The sequence below is a fragment of the Phaseolus vulgaris genome, chromosome 11 (assembly GCF_000499845.2).
Source record: "Phaseolus vulgaris cultivar G19833 chromosome 11, P. vulgaris v2.0, whole genome shotgun sequence".
Taxonomy (NCBI): Eukaryota; Viridiplantae; Streptophyta; class Magnoliopsida; order Fabales; family Fabaceae; genus Phaseolus; species Phaseolus vulgaris.
This window is the reverse complement of record NC_023749.2, coordinates 37207523-37223304: the sequence shown is the minus strand read 5'-3', so window position 1 is coordinate 37223304 and position 15782 is coordinate 37207523.

Sequence of the window (15782 nt, the reverse complement as noted above, 5' to 3'; positions counted from 1 at the left end):
GTAACACCCCTTGAAATCTGGTAACTACAAAATAAATTCGTTAATACTGTTTTATTAAAGATACGTGCCAAAAAATGGTCCATAAGTGAGATACTTCACTTCTAAACATTATAAATAAGCATTGCTACAAAAGAGTAAGGTACCCTTTTAATCAATGCATCATTCACTGTTATACAGAGCACTTACGTGATTGTCGGAGAACCTTTTGCAAGTTAACTCTTAAATGAATACCAGAAAGTGAGTACGAGAAGAGGAAGGGCGAGCAATCAAGCACCAAGGAGTGAGAACTAGAAGAGAAAGGAGAAGCGATCGAGGGATCAAAGATAATTATTCCAACTGGTATTAGGTACTATCTAGGCACTATCAGTCTATACAAGTACAATTGGCGTCCACCGTGGAGTTAAGATAGATTCAAGAGAGCATTAATGGTTGCAACAAGACAAATGACGAATGAAAAAATGATGGAACCCGAACAAGCACATATGCTCCACACATTGCAAAGAGAGGTAGCAAAAATACGTTAGAAGAACAGGGAGGAGATATAAGCCCTCCACTAGAAGAACGAGGAGGACGTACTACTCCGAGAAGAGAATGACTAAATGAAGTGGCAACTAGCCAGAGTTATACCTGGAACAGAGCGCAAACATCAAAGGCCAAATCCAAAAGTAAGAAGACCACCACCCGGACCAAGGCCTCAAGGGTTAGGTATAGAAGTTGAGAGACAACCCTCCCCACAAAGATCCGAACACACATAAAACTAAGAGAGGACGATTATCGTCCAAACTTAGATTTACCAGTTTTCCACGCAACATTCAGAGCATACTCACATTCTGAAGGACAAACCAAAGGGACACCCCTTTATCGATGAAATCATGGAAGCACAACTTCGTCATAACTGGAAAAGGTTGAACATCGATCGGTACGACAATATCACGGGTTCGGACGAGCATATCGACGTTTACAAAATGCAGATGAATCTCTATACATCAGGTAACTTGGTGTTGTGTCGAGTATTCCCAACCTCACTAAAGGGAGGGGCACTCATTTGGTTCACAAGGCTTGCCTCTGACTCAGTGGATTGTTGTAGAACACTTTAATCCAAGTTTGACACCCAGTTTGCAACAAGTCGACCGCATCATCTCACATCTATTGTACTTGTCAACATACGACAATAGAGAGGTGAGTCGCTTCGAACCTTCATGCAGATATTCAGTAAATTATCCTTAAATATTTGGAATCTCAGCCAAGGGGTAGCCATGCATCACTTAATGACAACATTCCGGCTAGGCCCGTTCGTCGGTAGTCTATGTAAAAAACCAGTGGCTAACTTAGACGAATTGAGGCAGCGAGCAACAAAGTCATGCAACTCGAGGAATTGCGTGATTATCGCAATCAAGTCCAAGTAGATAATGGTGGAGACAAAGGAAAAGAGAAAGATCGAGGCGACCAAAATGCGATTGGAAGAACCGATAAGTACAAAGAAAACTGAGGTCCTTAGTTTCATAGTTATACCCTTTTGAATGTTGTTAGGGAGGCACTAAATAACGACCTCATCCAGCGTCACGAAAACTACATAGTCCAAAGGATGTTAATACATCAAGATAATGACGATATCATCACAAATTCAACCACACGATCGAAAAATGATAAGCATTGAAAGAAAAGATAGAAAAGCTTATTCAGGTCGGACACCTACACAAGTTTGTCCAAATTGCTAATAGAAGTTCCCATAGATCCCCTGAGAGGGAAAATTATGCTAGAATGGACGAATGAAGGGAACATTATCCTCGACGTCATCATGACAACGACCGACGGCCAGAGAAACAACAACAAAAGAGTTAAACCCCAAGAAGGACTGAGCCTTAATGCAGAAGTAGGAGAGAGGTGATGAATACAATCGTTGGTGGATTTGCATGAAGAGGATGTTCGAGCTCTGCTCAGAAGAAACACCTTCGGACTATTCAGTCGGTGAATTTGACCTTGGCCATTGCCCAACCGAGGATACCACCAATACTCTTCACAGATGATTATTTCAAAGCAACAAACCCAATACAAGATGATGACCTTATGGTCATCATTGTAGAAGTAGATAACTTCGCCATCATGAAAACGTTGGTAGATCAAGGGAGGTTGGTCGACATTCTTTGCTGGAAAACTTTCAAGAAGATTAGGATTCGAGAATCTGAAATCCAACCATATGACGACCAGATAGTTGGTTTTTCTAGAGAATTAGTGGACACTCAATGGTATATTGACTTATATACCACATTCGGTGAAGACAAACATCTTCGCTAAACTATCAAGATATGATATATGATAGTCGATGCCAACACTTCATACAACATTTTACTTGAATTGTCGTCTCTAACCCTACTCTGAACAATAGTATCAACTCCACACCTTGCAATGAAGTTTCCATCCGCATCCGGTGACATACTTATAGTACATATAGACCAGAAGGTCGCACGAGATTGCTATGTCGCCAGCCTAAAGGTTGAATTTGTTGGGTCTATTAGTGTTTAAGTTCATGAGGGGGGGAGAGGCGGGGGTGAATTGAAGTTATAAAATTTTCACAAACACAAACTGGTTTACAGTAATTTTGAAGATAAAGAACAAATTGATATTGAAAAGAACAGATTTATTGTTCAGCACACTTTATCAAAACCAGAACTAATTCAGATTAGCATTGAGATCAAATAAAGAAATTTTCTAGAACCAGATAAGTTATTTTTACAGGAGCTATAAGAACAAGATTTATACAAAGAGAACAATACAAGTTCTTTTAATACAATTCTTTAAAGAAAGTGAATCTTTAACAAAAATATTGTAAATAAATTGTTTGTTCTTAAAGCAGTCAACACTTAGATTTAGAAAAAATAATTGTGATTAAAAGATTTTTCAGAACAAGAAAGAACAGTATGAGCAAGCCTAGAAATAACATATTCAATTTGAAAAGAACAGATTTATTTCCTTACAGATTATCCAATTAAGCAGTAAAAAGTGCAAGGATCGAGAAGGATGATGCAATCACAGTTTATACTAGTTCACTCATAAAGAGCTACATCTAGTTTCACATCACACCAAGGTGATATTCACTAAACATAGTTTAAACCAATCACAACACCTTGCAGTTCTTGAACCTTACAAGAACAAGGCAACCAAAGCTGAAAAACCCTATTTTAGCACTACTTGCACTTCAAGAAACCATATCAAGAAGTGACTTACACAAACACCTTTACACAAGAATGAATTAAGGAAGGATAACACCTGAAAGAAGATGCAAGAAACTGAAAAACAGTAGCTCAAATTGCAGCACAACAGCACCAACACCTTCACCAAGATCAAGGCACCCAAAGAACAAGCACTCTTGAAGTTCTTTTTGAAAACCTTTCAAAAACTCTTTCAAATCCTTCTCACTCACTGAAAACGTTTGATTTTTGTTTAAAACGTGATTGCACAACAACCTTTCATGTGAGAATAACCTCTCTTTATATAGAAAACAATTTCTAACAACTTTTCAAAAAATAGTTAAAAAGTTGTTATAAAAACAACAAGTTAAACCAAAACTAAATAGATTGTTTTTCTGAAAATACTTCCAACTCATCTTAACAGAAAAAACGGTTTGCAACAAACTGTTTTGTGCCCTAACAAAATTTTGAAAACATTTCAGCAGTTCAGAAATAAATCTATTGTTTTCCAAATCAATAGATTTATTTTTGTTCAGTTACCTGATTTTAAGAAAACTTAAAGTAGTTTTTAGGAAAACATTGAATCACTTCTTGTGCTTGATCTTACCACCTTGATTAGGCATATAAGGTAGGTCATGAAGCAAAAGGCAACCTTAAACTCACTCTAACTAATATACAATATGATGTGAATGTAACTACAAGAATACATGATTCTTTGACATTCTTAGGAGCAACTTGAGTTGGTCATAGATGGCACTTTACTTAGAATTGGATCAATGTTCTAATTCAAGAACTCACCAAGACTTTGCACCAACCAAAGCTCATATGGAAGTCCATATATTGTCAAATGGAATCAAACAACAAGGAATGAAGAACAAGAATTGAAAGCTGGACAGAATTGAAATAATAAACTACTGCATCGAACAGAAACTAGAAGCAAAGCTGGAAAACAGAAATTCAAACGGTAGAAATGAAAGTAAACACTAGAAATTAAGAACTACCGAATGAAAATTGAAGAAAAGGAAGAAGGAGCACTTATAGAATGGAACTTGCTGAATTTGAGACTTGGAAGAACAATTCACGCCACTTGGAGCCTTGATCCAAGATAAGTGAAGGAGTGCCGCCACTTGAAGCTCACCATTGCACACAAGATAAGGCAAAGGAAGAAGAAGACTCAAAACTCACAATTTCTCTCTAAATTTGAGTATAGTCTCTCTACTTCAAAATTCCAATCTGAAAATTACAAAGGAAAGCACCTTATTTACAGCCTAGAGGTGCTAAAAAATAGGTGGGAAATTTCAAATAAAACTCATTTGAAATTCCCACCAAAAACAAGTCACATGGGAGGTGTGACCTTTTTCTACTATGACACCTCCTAAAAAACTACACCTACACCCCCCTACTAAGTCACATGGACAATGTGACTCTCTCTAATACATTCACACCTATTTATTTAATATCCACACCTCCTACAAGAGTCATTCAAATGATGCTCTTTTATTTAATGCTTGGCCTTGCCCCTCATGGTTTGGACTTGGGCTTCTTGGGCTTGGGCCTTCTTGGGCTTGGGCTTTGGGCTTGGGCCTCATCTTTTGCAAAGACTAATAAGAAGAACTTTAAATGCTTTGGCCCTTGTCCTTTTCTTCTATTGATAACATCTTTCTGATTCTCATTGTACTCCCCAAGTTGGAGAGAATTCGTCCACGAATTCAGTACTCCTGCATAAAACAAAGTCAGTTTGCAATTAGATAAGAGAATACAAGAAGAAATAGGCAAACATGACTTAGTACATTGAAATGTTGGGAGTTCAGAAAAAGATGTCCTATACATAGCCCATGTTGGAAAAGATTGATTAGAAATGAATTTATTTGGAAATCTAGAATGTATGAAAAATTCATCCTTAACATTCTTTATCCAATATGGTGTATGAGTAGGAACCTTGGGTAATGAAAAAGATAAGGAAAGAAAAAACCTTGGAGGTAAAGGAATGAGGCCTAATTTATCTTGTCCTTCTCTTTCTCTTTCATTTTCGCTTTTGTTGTTTATGGTAAATTGGTCTTGTTTTACCTCATTTAACTTTGTTGGTTGTTTATTTGGACAATTGGCAGCTATATGCTCAAAACTTAAACATTTAAAACATTTGGTTTTTAAAGTTTTGGTGGATGTCTTAGGGGTAGAAGGATTTTGGGTAGAAACTTGTTGGGAAGAAGTGGTTTCTTTGCAAAAATTTGAAGGAGAATTTTGAGTAGAAACTTTGGTTGCATCCTTCCTAGAAGAGTTGTAGAAACTATCATCATGAGTATTTTTGAAAGTTGTTTTCAAAAGGTGTGATTCTACCTTAATGGCTAAGTGAAACACTTTCTTTAAAGAAGTATACTCATGTAGTTTTACCAAATCTTTAATTTCTCTTCGTAAACCACTTACAAACCATTTTATCTTTGATTCTTCATTAACATGCATATTCATTTTAATCAAAGATGTTTCAAATTCTTGAAAATATTCATCTACCTTCCTATGTCCTTGATGAAGCCTTTGGAACTTCAACAATTGTTCCTTCCTAAAAGGAGGAACAAACCTCGCGCGCATACACTCTTTCAAATCATTCCAAGAAACCACGGGAGGTCTCTTGTGATATCCAATGTTCATTACAATGTTATGCCACCATTTCTTGGCAAAATCTAAAAATTCTAAAGAAGCTAATCTAACCCTATGCTCATTTCTAACTCCATTTACATCAAAAATTTGCTCTACCTTAGCCTCCCATCCTAAGTATACATTGGGATCACTTTCACCACTAAAGCTAGGAAGTTGTACATTAGGAGAACAAGGGCCAGCCACATGTTGGCGTCTCTCTTCATGGTGATGATGTCTTGCATGATTGGAATGTGAAGATCTTTCGTACTTCAATTCAAGTTTTGACAATCTTTTCTCCATGCGTTGTACTTCTAAAATTCGAAGCCTTGTCTCCATTAGGCTCAACACTTCAAGATATTGTGCATTTGATTGTCTAACATTTTTTAAATCTTCAATGAGAGCTGCCTTTTGAGGTGAGCAAGGTTTGGAGGACTCTCCACTAGAAAAATGAGCCATGAGCAGAAAATACACAAAAACAGAAAACAAAACAGTGAAAGAAACTTGTTAGACAATTAAAAACAGTGAGATATAGGTTGCTAGAAAATGCCCAAGAAAGCACTCAAACCACTCCAAGAAAATATTCTATCCTCAACCAAGCCTTTCTTGTGGAATGGAGTAGCTTCAAGTGAAATATGTCACAACAAACCAACTTACTTAAGAACAAGTCTCCACACAACTTTAAGAAGAACAAAAAGACAAGCAAGAAAAGGTAGAAACAATAAAAGCTAAACCAAAAACAGAGAGCAAAGTATGACAAACTAGAAGGAATATGAATGAAAGACAATCAAGAAAATAAGGAACTCAACGAATAAAGAAGGCACACAAAAAGAGTCCTAAAGAAAAGTGCTAGAGTAGATTAAAGAAAACAGAAAACAGCTACTGGAATGCAGTTGGAATGCAGCCAACTTAAAATTTTAGATGGAGGTCCTATTCAGCTACCGGACCCTTCAGAGTTACTGAGGCTAAGGGCAACGGTTCGTACAACCTGGAGACTTTAGATGGAGGTCCTATTCCGCGCAGTTGGAATGCAGCCAACTTAAAATTTTATTTCAGTTGACTTATGTAAGCAGTTATGTAACAATTTAGTTGAAGGGGACGCTCTTTTTCCCTCTCGGGGGTTTTTTAATGAGGTCACCCTAATAAAAGGTAAAACCGATTTGAGAAAAAGAAGTGCCTTGGTTTTTAGCCTGTATCTTTCTCCGTTTGAAGTAAGGTAAGGCGTCGCCAAGAGAAGGCGTTGCCAAGAAAGAAGGCATCACCAAGAAAGAAGGCGTCGCCAAGAAAGAGGGCGTCGCCCAGAAAGAAGGCGTCGCCAAGAAAAAAGGCGTCGCCTAGGTCAAGGCGTCGTCAGGAAAGAAGGCGTCGCCTGGATGGAGGCGGGCGCCGTTGATGAACAGGACGAAGGAAAGCGCACAATATGCGAAATATATGCAGAGTAAAGTGACGTTGCAAAAATCAATTGATATAGAAAAGGTTGGTGTTACAAGCAATGTCCAATACAATTGAAGTAGCCCAAATGGGGCGAATATTACAACTCATGCGAGCCACAAAAGAGCCACTTTTCAGTAGTCATCAGAATCAGCACTAGAGGGAGGCGAAGCCCCTTTCCCAACCCGCAGAGCTCGAGTAAGTCGTGTCCTCCTTTCTTGGTTTATTTTCGAGCCTGCACCAAGGGAGATAAATGTGTCAGAGATGCCATGAGGCAAGACACGCACGAACAGAAAACAACAAAGGCCGGAGTTTCTAGGGCAGCGACTCTTACCTATGTACTTTTCGAGAGTCCGAGCGTCGAACTCCAGGCTGATCAAAGTGGCAGAGTCAAAACCTCCCGCCTCAGCAAGAATCTGGCAAGCTATTTGATCACTTGGAGCCAGCTTCTTGAAGGGTTTGGTTTTGAGGGCCCTCGTCTCTCTCACCCAGTACAGTGGAAACCCATCCAGAGCGTCGGGAACAAGGTCAGTACGGCAGATCTTGAAGAACCGGCCTTTCCACCCGGAGAATGAGCTTTGGAAGGGTGTGAAGAGAACTCTCCCGGGTACATTACTGAGAGTTACCCAGAGGTTGTGTCTCTGCCTCTTCACCTCAAAGAAGTGAAGAAATAGGTCAACCGAGGGTGCACAACCCTTTAACCCGAAGAGAATGTCGAAGGCTTTGACAAAGGCCCAGCTGTTGGGGTATAACTGGGCCGGAGCAACATTGATCTCCGACAGCAGTTCCTTCTCGAACCAGGAAAAAGGTAGGCGCACTCCGATGGTCTTGAACACCACCTGGTAAAAGTAAAAGAAAGGGACCCCTTCATTGGCCCGTTCGTCTCCACATACTGGCTCCCCTAGAGTGCAAGGGAGCACAACGATGTCTTCGTCATGCCTCCTCGCGAAGGCCCGGTGGTCATAAGAACACGAATCCCCTTTGTGCTCCCTTATGGCCCTGGTAGCAAGTAAGCATGAACACTCATCAAGAAGTTCACTCGAAGCCCAGGGGTACAAATCCTTGGGACTGACCCTGGACGAAGCAGCATGAGAAGACATTCTTTAACAAGATCAGGGATTGTCAAGGGTGTAGGGATTGCCGGAAATGCAAGAGTCGAGCGAGGGGAGCGAATGCTGGAACAACCCTTCGTGAGAAAAGAAAGGGTGCAAGAAGGAAGGGTGCAAGAAGAGAGAACGTAAGTAGGTTATGAAGAGTGTGAAATGATGAGGATAGTTTCAGAGTTTGAAGAGTTAAATAAAGCGGTTAGAGCGCCAAACGACGCGAATGGATGCACCGCACGATTGATCCACGTGGCATAAAATGAAAAGATGACCCTGGCACCGCTGGTGAGGATCTGAGAGCGTCGTATCAATAGAGTATCTAGTGGTACGATGCGCCGTCGAAAGTGGGTCAGGGGCACAGCAGGAGTCAAAACTCAGTGAAATGACTGAATGTCCCATCAGCCATACAGAAAGCGCCACGTGGATCAAGTTGAATGACTGAACGTCTCATCAGCTATATAGAAAGCGCCACGTGGATCAAGTTGAATGACTGAACGTCTCATCAGCTATACAGGGAGCGCCTCGTGGAAGATACGGGAAGGGCCTTCAGCTCTTCGCTGCCCCCAGGCATCGACCAAGCCCAAGGTCAAAGTCAATGTCAAGTTGGGGACGACGCCCAAGGCGACACTAACATGAGACGCCTGAGGCGTCACCTGGAATCATGAAGGACGACGCCAGCATGAGACGTCGCGGGCGTCGCCAACCCAAATATCAGCAGGGTTGCCTCCCCGATACCCACAGGTAGGAAAGACTGTGGAGGGAGACGAAATTGAAGGAGGCAGAGTTGGTTGTTGGCGTTATCTCCCCGATACCCACGGGTAGGAAAGACTGTGGAGGGAGATAAGATCGCCAAACGCCAGCGAATTGCTGGCAGGGTGTTCCTCGATACCTATGGGAAGGAAAGACCAAGGAGGGAACAACCCCCCCCCAAAGCACTCGACGTTTTAGACACCCGGGGACGATACGACGCTGCTGTAGCAGGCCACTCCTTAGGCGTGGGCGCCGGGGGCTAAGGATCAAGGAGAGAACCGTTTCGGTGTTAGAAACACCCCATGGACGATACGGCGTCACTAGGTGAGCCTCTCCATGGGCGTGAGGGTTGGCACGCGACCTTTCCCGAGCATACAAGGTCGCCCAACGAAGCGAAAGAAGCGAGTATAATACAAACGATATCCAGAGAAATGCAGTAATATGGACAGTCCCAGGCAGTTCATACAGTGAAGAGAATCATCAAGGAGGGGGAAAAACGTACCTTTGGGGGCTGAAGGGCGTGGAGAGCGGAAGCACGAATGAGCAGGGGTCGCGAGAGAAGGGATTCAGAGAAGATGAACAGTGAGGAAGGGCAGAGAAAGTGGATGTAACAGTGGTTGCAAGCGCGGGGCTTGGGTAACTTAAACGTTACGAGAAGCGCGAGGGACAACGAATGATGACTGTCTGATGATGCCACGTGTTGTAGGATTAAGCGCTCAAGGGTAGCGCAAGAGGTTCTTAAAGATGACCGCACGATGAACCACGTGGCACGCGATTAAGTGTAGCCCCAAAGGGCATTATTTTTCCCGCTTCAGAGGATGTCCAATCAGCCATTAAAGAACACCACTGTGGTTCAGAAAGTGTCACGTCAGTAATTCGAAGAATTGTTGAGTCAGCAGGGAATGACACGTCATTAGGATGGCACGTGGATGGCGTGGGCGAGGCTTTAGTCTTTACGCTGAAGACAAGTCTTCAGCTTAAGACTGGGGGGCTTGTGTACCGTGCCGTATCCGGGCATTGACTAAGTCAAGGTCAAAGTCAACGACTGGACTGGAGAGTCAAAGTCAACGCAAGGCGTCGCCTAGGTGGAGAAACGCCAAGTGCCAGCATCGCCAAGAGGAAGCGTCGCCAGGACAAGGCGTCGCCTAGGTGATGGCGTTGCCCAACCAGGGCGTCGCCAGATCAAACAGTGCTAAAGCAAGGCAATCACGGTGTGGTTCCCCGATACCCATGGGTAGTAAAGACCATGGAGGGAGCGACGCCGCGGGGAGGCCTCAGGTCCCGATAACCCGGGGCAGTGATAAAGAGAAGGAAAAGGTGGCTTCAAGGCCATAGTAATAGTATCAGTGTAGGGCAGCCTTACTCGTGAAGTGCTCCTGCCGCCCCAGAGACGCCTGTGGGACAGATACGACTCAAGAGGAAAGTCACGCCCAGGGCAGCCGGGTGCAGGGTACAAGAGGAAAGGCAGATACGCTCTCAAAGTAAGTGACTAGATAATTGGGGGCATGAGTTGGCACCCAAAAAGTCACCCCTAGCGCAGTAGCACTCCTAAGCAGGAGGACTCACACGTAGAAACGTCCCCAGATGGGCAGAAACGCCCCCAGATGGGGTCATGGCGTCGTGAGGACCTCCACGTGTACGACAGCCATGCCAGAATAGAAACACCCTTTAGTCAGGTGCCAGGTAATTAAAGTCCTTCAATACAGTTTCCCTTTCGAGCATTCAGGTGTTATAATGGCTCCCAAGCGTTTCAACGTCTTAAATGCGCTACGTTTTCTAATTAAATACACTGATTGAGTGCGTTACATTTGTAATTAAAGGCGCTTTAAATGCTTGGGTAGTTTAAATAGCGCAGAGAATGTTGGAAAGAGGGTTCGAACTTTCTGCAAATTTACCAGAACTCTCTAGTTGCTTGCTCGTGCTTCAAGGTTACGAACAGGGGACTGGGGAATATTTTTGCCTGAGAGAGAGAACACAGACAAACAATACACAGTTATTTCTTACCACCTTCAGAGTGCCACACGTGGTGCTCAGAAACGGAGGTGAACAGTTTTGGTGTTTCTTGCTGGCTGACTTAAGCGTCGGAGTGCAAACGGCCGCTAGGGCGCCTCTTTGTCCTCTTTTTTGCAGGTATCCACAGGCAATCAGTGGGAAAGAGTCCCTAGCTGACGGTTGAGGTCGCGCACGAAGACGTCTTTGTTAACCGGACGGAACAGTTGCCTTAGCCATAGTGTTTGAGCACAACAACTTCCAGCTGCTATGTATTTTGCCTCTGTTGTAGAAAGGGAAACACAGACTTGTTTCTTGCAATGCTAAGTGAGACTTGATCCAAGCATGTGGCAAGTTCCACTTGCGCTTTTCCTTTCAATCTTGCAACCTGCTGTCTAGGTGCCTGCTTTAATCCATAGAGTGCCCTTTTGAGCTTGTACACGTGCTTTGGATGTTTGTAGTCTTCAAATCCTGGAGGCTGAGAAACAAACATTTCTTCATTAATATATCCATTTAAGAATGCACTCTTTACATCCATTTGTAATAACCTGAATCCTTTTATGCTGGAGAATGCTAAGAAGAGTCTAACAACTTCTAGTCGTGATACTGGTGCATAAGTTTCATAAAAATCTATTCCATTTTCTTGGTTGTAGCCCTTAGCAACCAGCCTTTCCTTGTTTCTGGTGATAGCCTCATGTTCATCCATCTTATTTCTGTACACCCATTTGGTTCTTATGATGTTCATCTCAGATGTTCTTGGAACTAAAGACCATACTTCATTGTATTCAAACTGGTTTAGCCCTTCCTGCATAGTTGCTATCCAGTTGTTGTCTTGTAGAGCTTCCTCCAGATTTCTTGGCTCTACTTGTGAAACAAAAGCCATTGTCTCACAGAAGTTGTTAAGAGAATTCCTTATTGAGAATCCTTTTTCAATTTTTTCCAATCACATTGTCAAGTGTGAGATCCCTGGGAGTTTTCCACTCTTTAGGAAATCTTGCATTCACAACAGGTTCTTTGACATCACATGTATCAATTGCATCAAAATCTATAAATTGATTCTTTTGAAGAATGGTTCTTAAACCATCTACACCAGGTTCATCCAAAACAGATTTAGGCAAATAACAATCAAATTCATCAAACATCACATGCATAGATTCTTCCACAGTAAGCAATCTTTTGTTATACACCATGTAAGCATGTCCATTAATAGCATAGCCAATATGTATTCCTTCATCAGATTTAGGATCAAATTTGCCCAGATTATCTTTGCCATTATTTAGAATAAAGCATTTGCAACCAAAGACCCTAAGATGACTAATACTAAGCTTTCTACCTCTATAGAGCTCATAGGGAGTTTTCTTAAGAATAGGTCTAATAAAAGTTCTGTTAAGTACATAAGAAGCAATGTATATTGCATTTGCCCAAAAATATTTAGGTAGGTTAGATTCATTTAACACGGTTCTCTCTAATTCCTCAAGTGACCTATTTCTTTGAACTACATCATTCTGTTGGGGAGTTCTAAGGGCTGAATAACTATGTATTATCCCATGTTTTTCACAAAACCTATCAAACTTAGCATTTTGAAACTCTACCCCATGATCACTGTGAATCTGTTTTATGTTATTACCATTTTGATTCTGCAGAACCTTAGCCAGTTTCTTAAAAGCTTTATATGCATCATTTTTAGAAGCAAGAAATAGAGTCCATGTATATCTTGAGAAATCATCAATAATTACCAAGGCATAGAAATTTCCAGCTAAACTAACAATTCTAGAAGGTCCAAACAAATCCATATGCAGAACATCCAAGGCCTTATTTGTAGAAATCAGATCCTTTGTTTTAAAAGAAGTTCTTGTTTGTTTACCCTTTACACATGCATCACACAATCTGTTATCTTGAAACTTTATATTTGGTAAACTAGAAACAAGATCCTTAGATTTCAATTTATTTAAGGGATTTGTATGGATATGAGCTAACCTTTTGTGCCACAACCAAGACTCGTCACATTTTGATACGAGACATTCATTTTCAGAGCAATTGTTCATGATATCTAAGAGATAGATTTGAATTATAGTTGTATACAATTAAAAATTTATTTTCGGTACTGGAACAAATTATTTTTTATAATGTGTTGGAGTTATAATTTGATAAAGGAAAATATATTTATGAAATAAATATTAATGCAGTATTTTAGTATATTAAAGCAAAATTCATTGATAAAATTTGTGAAGAATAATAATAATAATAATAATGTTTCGGAAAACTATATGAATGATACATTGAAATATGTATCATTCAAAAGAGTCATGGAAGTTCATAATTTGTTTAGGGATTCGTGTCATAAATAAAATTACAGATTCGAAAAGAAAAACATATATGCACAATAAAATACAACCCAATTTTTACATAATTTAGGGATTTGTAGTCATTATTTTCACCTGCTTTCTCATTTGTCGCTCGAGAGGCAGGTCAAAGAGTTGTTTTACCACATTAGGATGACCACTTAAGAAGTCGTAACAGTTATCCAATAGATCTTTATATTGTATGTTCATCTTCACCAGCATTTCCCAGATATCAGATCCAGAGTACTAGAAAGTCGATGTACGACAGAGTGTGCGCGTGTATTCACGAAATATGGAGTTTCATTCTTCTTCTTCAACAACATGGCGTCATTTATATTACAGATTTTCATTTTGTAGCATTAGTCACTCGCTATGATGACAAAGCGACAACCTCAAATGAAATGGCTTGTCGCTGAGCAATATGACACAACCTATCTAACTAATCACTACCCCTCCCGAGGATATCAATTAAACCTTCAAACCATGTGTTAAGCCTTTCCAATTGCAGATCAATGACGTCCATCATGGGGGCTTTTCTTTTTAAGCCCCTAGAAGAAGAAGTACCACTTGATGGTTGGGATGACTGAGGTGGCATCGATGGGGGTGTCAAATTAGGGTTAAGGTTGTATCAATCAACATTAGGGTCAGCTAAGCGAGGAGTTTCACATTGGGTCGCATCCAATTGCGGCTCCTCTGAGACAGAGTTCGATTGGATGGTTGTAGTGTTGTTCTCCCACGGTGACCGGTAGCACGATCAAGCCCCTATAACTATAAGTCTTCCATCAACTTGTAGTGCCTGATGGGATTAACACGCCACTTTGCGGCTGAGGGCTTTGCCTGCTCATTAATAAAAAGAAATATACTCATATTCATAATTATTGGTTAATGTATATGATAAGTGAACATCAGGTTCAATATGTTACCTTTATCAACATATCTCACACTTCATCCTCGGTATCGAAAATTTTCGAGCTTGGATTCCAAGCGAAACCACTTAGTCCACTTAATACATCATGTATCTCACGCCATCTGTTCTTAAGGCTTTTATGCCTGTTCCTCACATTACTTTTTGTAATCCCTACCAGTCCACTCAGATGTAGAGATTTAATGATGTTTGTGTAAGCACGCGTCGTCCAACTACCGTAAATGTGGTTACCCTTAAATGCCTCATCGATCATGGAATTCAGCAGTCAAAAATCTATGTCGGTATTTTTTGTGTTCACGGATAGATGTAGATGACTTTGAAGCAATACCCTTCCCGCGATCCATGATAAAACCTAATAAAAAATGTTAAACTTTTTTAATAACATAAATAGTTCCATACATAAAGATTAATAAAGGTCGAATATCAACATTAAACCAACAAATTGTTCTTACAACAATATAAATATAAGTTTAGGGATATTACATAAAATTAATTATTACAATAACCTATCCACATTTCATTTGCTATAGTATCCCTAATTTGAGACAAGAATCTGTAGTCATGCTTATGAGTTTGCGAGTGTTACACATCTATATCTCCTTGCATCAAGTCACGACCAAATTCTTCCAACAAAGAGTCATCATTATCCAACCCGCAAAGAAAGTTATGAAGAATACAACATGCTAAAACACTATCGGTCAGGCTCCGTTCCGCTAGAGATAATTGGGAATCGCTTTTTGAGGACACCAAATGTTCTTTCGATAACATTTTTTAGTGAGGAATGGTGATGATTAAGCAACTCATGGGCATTTTGTGGACATCTTTGGGAATACTCTTTTAGATGGTACCGAACTCCGCGATATGGAGTAATAACTTGGGCTTTGAGCATAAAACTCGCATCTCCAAGGTAGTATTTGCCTACAACCATCCATTAACACTTTTTACTTATAATTCTTGTGACCAAATGGATATTTATTGCACTTGAAAACACACTCAACTAATATTCCAGAATGACCAATGGATCCTCTCGTATAAAAGCATCCTTCAATATATCCTGCAATCAGAGGCTGTTCCTTCCCACCCGACAAGAACATATATCAATTTCATGTCAAAATCACAAGCAACAAATATGTTTTACGTTGGTTCGTCTATTCTTCCACGAAAACAAGGAGCATTAGCTCGTGGGACTTTAATACAGAAGTGAGTGTCGTCTGTGGCACCTAAACATTCCTACTACACAACAAATTCACATTTATAAATAACTTACATTGCATACAACATGAATTAAGTATTTAACTACTGTTTCTCTTATTCATACTTTAAAGTATGGAAAAAATTGATTCTTGTTTAAGACATGAGCTTCAATCTCGGTCCCAGTTGGTTGAATTAAGAACTCTCCGTGCAACATCAATATTGCCTTCAA